Consider the following 7951-nt stretch of genomic DNA (forward strand, 5'->3'; position numbering starts at 1 on the left):
TCACTCACGCCTCCTTGTCCTCCACGCCTCACCTGTCCTCACCTGTCCTCCTCACGCCTCACTTGTCATCCTCCTGTCACCTCCCCTCACCTGTCATACTCACGCCTCACCTCCTCAACCTCACGCCTCACCTGTCATCCTCCACACCTCACTTGTCATCACTCACACCCTCACCTGTCATCCTCACCTGTCGCCTGCCTCCTGTCCATCCTCACGCCTCACCTGTCATCCTCCCTCACCTGTCCTACTCACGCCTCCCCTGTCCATCACTCCCTCACCTGTCATCACTCACACCTCACCTGTCCTTACTCACGCCTCCCTGTCATCACTCCACACATCTTCACTCACACCTCACCTGTCATCACTCACCCTCACCTGTCATCCTCCACCTCACCTGTCATCACTCACACCTCATCTGTCCTCCTCACCCTCACCTGTCATCACTCACACCCCCTGTCATCCTCACCTCACCTGTCATCCTCACACCTCACCTGTCATCCTCACCTCACCTGTCATCACTCACCTCACCTGTCCTTACTCACGCCTCACCTGTCATCACTCACGCCTCACCTGTCATCACTCCACCCTCACCTTCCATCACTCACGCCTCACCTGTCATCACCTGCTCTCCTGTCAATCATAATCTTTCATCCTCCCTCACTCCACTCAGTCTCTCCCTTCCTTACTCTCTCTCTCTCTCTCTCTCTCTCTCTCTCTCTCTCTCTCTCAAGAGAGTAAAGAAAGGAAGGAAGGACAATCAGGGAGGAGGGAGGAAATAGAAAAGGAACAGTGACAATCAGAGGGAAGAGCCATTCTGAAGGAGGGAGGGAGAAGGAGAGGAAGGACGGCCTCAATAACAGAGGTGGAAGGGTTGGTTTACACCATCCCAACATTCTTGTCTGAAACTCATCCCTCCAGTGTCCTCTCCTCCCTCTCCTCCCTCTCCCTCTCTTCCTCCTCCTCTCCCTCCCTCTCCCCTCCTCCCTCCCTCTCCCTCTCTCCCCTCCCCCTCCTCTCTCCCTCTCCCCCTCCTCTCCCCCTCCCCCCTCCCCTCCCTCCCCTCTTTCTCCTCCCCTCCCTCCCTCCCTCTCCTCCCCTCCCTCTCCTCCCCTCCTCCCCTCCTCCCCCTCCTTCCCTTCTCTCTCTCTCCCTCCCTCCCTCCTCCCTCCCTCCTCCCTCCTCCCTCCCTCCCCTCCCTCCCCTCCCCTCCCCTCCCCTCCCCCTCCCCTCCCCTCCCCTCCCTCCCCTCCCCTCCCTCCCCTCCCCTCCCTCCCTCCCTCCCTCCCTCCCTCCCTCCCCCCCTCCCTCCCTCCCTCCCCTCTCCTCCCTCTCTCCCTCCCTCTCTCTCTCTCTCTCTCTCTCTCTCCTCCAGCATCCGTGGGAATCTCAGCATCTGGGGGGGTGTGAGGAATAGGGCTGAGGAAGGGTAGGGTGAAATGGGAGGAGGGAGAAGGAGGAGTAAAGGGACTTTAATATCTCTCTCTCTCTCTCTGTCTACCTAACACACACACACACACACACACACACACACACACATACACATATACACATGCTTGTCATCCAACCACTACAATTCCTATCACAACAACCACCACCACAGTCACCAACACAACCACCACCACTGCCTACACAGCCACCACCACAACGTGTGAGAGATGAATACCTACTTCAGCCAGGGTTGAAATCTCCTAAACTGTATCTCAACCCTAACCCTAACCTAACCTAGCTTCTTCTTCTACCTTGGCATAGCATAGCCTGGCCTAGCCTAGCCAAGCCTAGCCTAACCTATTACTAACTTATACTACAAGCTCTATAGTATATATCAATATTTTTGTTATGTATCTTAATTTTCTTCACGTTGTTAGGTACATACATACATACATACATACATATGCATACATACATACATACATACATACAGTACATGCGCTCTGTGGGTGGGTGGGTGATATTCTTCTATCCAGCCCACCCACCCACCACCCCCACCCACCACACACTTGTATGGTCACAGTCGTCTACCCACACACCCTCCAACCACCCTATCCTCTCATCACCCACCCTCCGACCCTCCCACCCACCCCACCGCCTCCCACCACCCCCCCCCACCACCGCCCTCCCACCCACCACCCCAGCCACCCACAAAACAAGCGTTGATACACCAAAATGACGATGAAGTGACAACACAATTGAGGGTTTGGTGTGGCGCCGCTAAATGAATTAACAAAATGATGAGTCGGTGAATTTATCTGGCAGAAGAAGGTGCTTGATGCTTACAGTGTACCGGCCGAGATGGGCCAGTGTTTATATTTGGGGCATATATATATATATATATATATATATATATATATATATATATATATATACTTTTTTAATGAAATATTTTATTTTTTGATTTTATTTTGGAAATATTTTATTTTTGGGGGTTATTTTTTTTATTTTAGAATATTTTATTTTGGGAATTTACATTATGACAATTGTAACAGATCTCTCTCTCTCTCTCTCTCTCTCTCTCTCTCTCTCTCTCTCTCTCTCTCTCTCTCTCTCCTCTCTCTCCTCTCTCTCCTCTCTCTCTCTCTCTCTCTCTCTCGTGCTCTGCCTGGAGGTGTTGACAACAGCAGGTCAGCACAGCGCCTCGGTTAAGTTTAACAGCTGACCGTGTTATGGGAGACTGAGATGAATGGAAATGTAATATGATGGTGTGTGTGTGTGTGTGTGTGTGTGTGTGTGTGTGTGTGTGTGTGTGTGTGTGTGTGTGTGTGTGTGTGTGTGTGTGTGTGTGTGTGTGTGTGTGTGTGTGTGTACTAGCTGCGACCCACAGTATTCACGTCTGTTGCTACACTTAATGTCTGGTGATAAAATGTTGTAATTGTATTTTTATTATGGAAAGACTATAACACTACAGGTGTGTGAGGGAGGGGTTGGTGTTAGGTCATTAAACAATATATAACACCGTCTACCTGGGCTATAGTAGTTAAAATGAGTCGTGTATTCTGATATATAGCTTAAGAATTATATATTTTCCTATAGCATCAAGTTAATATAGGTATTGGTAGTATTAATGATGGTATGTGTTAAGTATTAGAATATTATTAACTAGAGGTACAGTCACTCACACACTATCTGTACTTGGGGTGATCGATGAGTTCACAATGAACACTATGACTCCTGTTGTCTCGGTAGGGTTGTCAAAATCCTTCGTCCGTTGTGTCATTTTTTCAACATAATTTCGTATAGATATCTTTTTGAGTGACTGTACAATATCACCTGAGCATTATGTTTTATTACTCGTGTATATAATATTTAGTTTGATGATGGTGAATATTTAGTTAAAGTAATGATATAGGATTGGATGATGATATTATGGTAATTCAATTATTTAGTAGATATTAACTCAAATATTATTACCTGTGCGTGTAGATAAGAGAACCTTTATTATATATCTATGTAGCCAGAAACAGCAGCGAGGAGGGGCAGCAGAAATAACATGCAAGTTTATGATATTTCCCCTGACTTAAAATATATTACTTCTAATACACTATAATATTACCTTTATGCAGGGATATTACCGGCATTACTCGGTCATAATAACACAAGATGGACCATAAAAATATTACACGCTCCAGACGATGATATTTCCTTCCTGACAAACTATTATAAAACTATTCTGAGACGAGACGATAATAGTATGAATAACTTGAAATTGTCTACGATTATTGTTTTTTATAACTTTTTGAGGAATACGACGTTTATATTTATATTTTTATTTTTTCGCGTTGTTTGAGAGTGACTTTGTTATCATGAGTCGAAAATGTACAGGAAGGAGCATTACATATTGGTGAGAATAAGTTACCTGACCAGGACCATATTGTGACTTATTGTAGTACTGAGGTGGTGTTAGGTGTAGTACGTCATTGATACTGTTACTTACACTCGCAATACTGTTAAGGTGTTACTGAGGTGTAGTACATCACCTTTGAGGACGATGATTTAACCCTTTGAGGACGATGATTTAACCCTTGAGGACGATGATTTAACCCTTGAGGACGATGATTTAACCCTTGAGGACGATGATTTAACCTTTGAGGACGATGATTAACCTTTGAGGACGATGATTTAACCCTTGTGAACGATGATTTAACCCTTTGTGAACGATGATTTAACCCTTGAGGACGATGATTTAACTTTTGAGGACGATGATTTAACCTTTGAGGACGATGATTTAACCCTTGAGGACGATGATTTAACCCTTTGAGGGACGATGATTTAACCCTTTGAGGACGATGATTTAACCCTTTGAGGACGATGATTTAACCTTTGTGAACGATGATTTAACCCTTTGTGAACGATGATTTAACCCTTTGAGGACGATGATTTAACCTTTGAGGACGATGATTTAACCTTTGAGGATGATAACCTTTGAGGACGATGATTTAACCCTTTGAGACGATGATTTAACCCTTGAGGACGATGATTTAACCCTTGAGGACGATGATTTAACCTTGAGGACGATGATTTAACCCTTTGAGGACGATGATTTAACCCTAGAACGATGATTTAACCCTTGTGAACGATGATTTAACCCTTTGAGGACGATGATTTAACCCTTTGAGGACGATGATTTAACCCTTTGAGGACGATGATTTAACCCTTTGAGGACGATGATTTAACCCTTTGAGGACGATGATTTAACCCTTTGAGGACGATGATTTAACCCTTTGTGAACGATGATTTAACCAACTAGGACTCAAGGTTTAAAGCGGTGAAAGTGGCGTGATAAGTACTTGTGAAGTGGTTGAAGAGCGTACTCAAGTGATCGCCCGTGTGTGTGACGTACTCAGCCACACGTGAAGTTGATTACCACTTGTTAAGCAGAGTCTCTCGTTAACTATACGCGAGACAACCATTGGACCGATCATGTAATTTACTGAGAGAATGTGAGGCTGTCATGCCATCATCTTAGTCGACAGAACCAGAAGAACTGTGACACCCACTTCTTCTTCTCCTCCTCCTCCTTCTTCTCCTGCTCTTTCTTCTTCTCTCCTCCTCCTCCTCCTCCTCCTTCTTCTTCTTCTTTCTTCTTCTTCTTCTTCTTCTTTCCTCCTTCTCCTCTCTTTCTTTTTCTCCTTCTCGTCTATCTTCTTTCTTCTTCTTGTTCTTCCTCCTCCTTCATCATCTTTTCTTCCCTCTCAATCTTCTCCTATCTCTTCCCATCCTTCTCTACCTCTCTTCCTCCTCCTTTCCCTCTTCTTTCCTTCATTATCACCCTCCACGCCTGTCTCACACGTCTTCCTCTTCTTCTTCTTCCTATAATATTATTATTATTATTATTATTATTATTATTTATTTATTTCATGGTATTAACATTTTGGTCTCCTGTGCCCCCCTCAGCCTCCCTCCTGGCTGCTCCCTGACTCCCCCTCCCTGGCTCCCGGCTCCCCTCCCTGGCCTGCTCCCGACTCTCCCTTCCTGGCCTTCTCCCTGACTCTCCCCTCCTGGCTTCCCTTGGCTCCTCCAGTCCTGACCACCCTACCCCGTCACCGACTATGTAGCAAAATAAGATCATTTTAGTGCGGATATTTGATGGTGCAAGTTGTGTGGTGATGGTGTGTGGTGATGGTGGTGTGTGGTGATGGTGTGTGATGGTGGTGGTGTGTGGTGTGTGATGGTGGTGGTGTGTGGTGATGGTGTGTGATGGTGGTAGTGTGTGGTGTGGTGGTGACAGTGTAGTGTGATGATGGTGTGTGGTGATGATGGTGGTGGTGTGTGGTGATGGTGGTGGTGTGTGTGGTGAGGGTGTGATGGTGGTGATAATGTGGCGTAGTGTGGCGAGTGTGGTCCGGTGATGTTTGGTGATGGTGTGTGGTGGTGATGGTGGTAGTGTGTGTGGTGAGGGTGTGGTGTGGTGTGATGATGGTGGTGTGTTGTGATGATGGTGGTGGTGTGGTGGTGATGGTGGTGTGTGGTAGGTGTTGTCGTACGTCAGTTAATAAGCCACTTCCGCCTTAGATATATTAAAGAGTCGGTCCATAACATATATAAACTTCCTCCACACCAGCCCAACCCCTGTAGTGTGGTGGTGGTATTACTACCACCACTACCACAATCTGTACTGTGGTAGTGGTATATGTTGTTGTTACTATCACCACTACCACAATCTATACTGTAGTAGTGGTATATGTTTTATTTTTACTACCACCACTACCAAATCTGTACTGTGGTGACAAGTATGAGTGGTACAAAGTCTTCTAGATCCTCCTGTACAGTGTGTGTGTGTGTGTGTGTGTGTGTGTGTGTTTGTGTGTGTGTGTGTGTGTGTGTGTGTGTGTCCGTCCGTCCGTCCGTCCGTCAGGTGGCGGCAGCAGGAGTCATGCGGCCACAACATATGAGGCTAGGACACACACACACACACACAGACAGACAGACGTTAATGTGAACGGGAGATGTGGTGACCATTGACAGAAGGTGGGAGGGAAGGTGGGGAGGAAGAGGAGGCCTGGAGTGGAGGGAAGAGGTCTGGAGTGGAGGAGGGGAAGGGTGGGAGGGAAGGAGGTCTGGAGGGAAGAAAGAGTGAAAGATTGATGGAGGGCGAGGAGGAGGTCTGGAGGGAGGAGGGGGAAGGCTCGCAGGCTAACTACCTCCACCATAGATGCTCATTAACATAAACAACAATAACTGTATCTTGACATATTATACCGGACGAGTTAATGATTATACCGGACAGTTAATGATTATACCGGACGTTAATGATTACCGGACAGTTAATGATTCCGGACAGTTTTAGTTTTATAATGAGTTAGAGAAATAAGTCACAGTCTGTTATTATCCGTGGCCCTACACCTGGAGATTAATCACTTGCCCACCTGCAGTGACACCGCCATATTACGGCCTTTTCCTCTATATGAGTGTTTTCATATTTAACGGACCCTCCATATAATGGACTTTAATCTCCATACAGTCCGTTTATAGAGGTTCACATTTAATGGACCCTTGATTTAACGGACTTGCATCTCTATAGTCCGTTAAATAGGGTTTTTACTGTACGTGTACAGCTGGCAGAGAGACACACACACACACACACACACAACCAAATGTTTACTTAACACCGTTTCTCTCTCTCATTTTGTTATCACTGGGTTAAGTAGAACACCCGTGGTGATGATTGAGTGGAGGAGGACAGTAGTGAGAGTCAGCCACACCCTGCAGCTCTCGGCCCACACCCACCATGGCTCTCACGGCCCCACCCACCATGGCTCTCAAGCCCCCACCCAACATGGCTCTCACGGCCCCCCATGGCTCTCACTCACACCCACCATGGCTCTTCACCGGCCGCCCCACACCATGGCTCTCAGTCCGCACCATAGTCTCACACCCACACAAGCTCACGGCCCCACACCATCACGCCCCACACCCCCCATGGCTCTCCCGGCCCCCACACCCTGCGCTCTCCGCCCCACACCCACCATGGCTCTCACGCCCACACCCACCATAGGCTCTCACCCCACACCATAGCTCTCCACGGCCCCACACCACATGGCTCTCTGCCCACACACCCTACCATGGCTCTCATTACCCACCATGACTCTCCGCCCCACACCCTACTTGGTTCATCACCACCTCCGCCCCACACACACCATGGCTCTCACGGCCCCCACCATGGCTCTCACGCCCACACACCCACCATGGCTCTCAAGCCCACACACCCTCATGGCTCTCATTACGCTCCTCCGCCCACACACCCCACCATGGCTCTCCGCCCACACACCCACCATGGCTCTCCCTTCACACACCCCACCATGGCTCTCACGCCCACCACCCACCATGGCTCTCACGCCCCCACACACCCACCATGGCTCTCAGCCCCACACACCATGGCTGCCCACACACCCACCATGGCTCTCACGCCCACACACCCACCATGGCTCTCCGCCCACACCCACCATGGCTCCGCCCC

This window comes from Homarus americanus, unplaced genomic scaffold (assembly GCF_018991925.1).
Source record: "Homarus americanus isolate GMGI-L3 unplaced genomic scaffold, GMGI_Hamer_2.0 scaffold39675, whole genome shotgun sequence".
Classification (NCBI taxonomy): Eukaryota; Metazoa; Arthropoda; class Malacostraca; order Decapoda; family Nephropidae; genus Homarus; species Homarus americanus.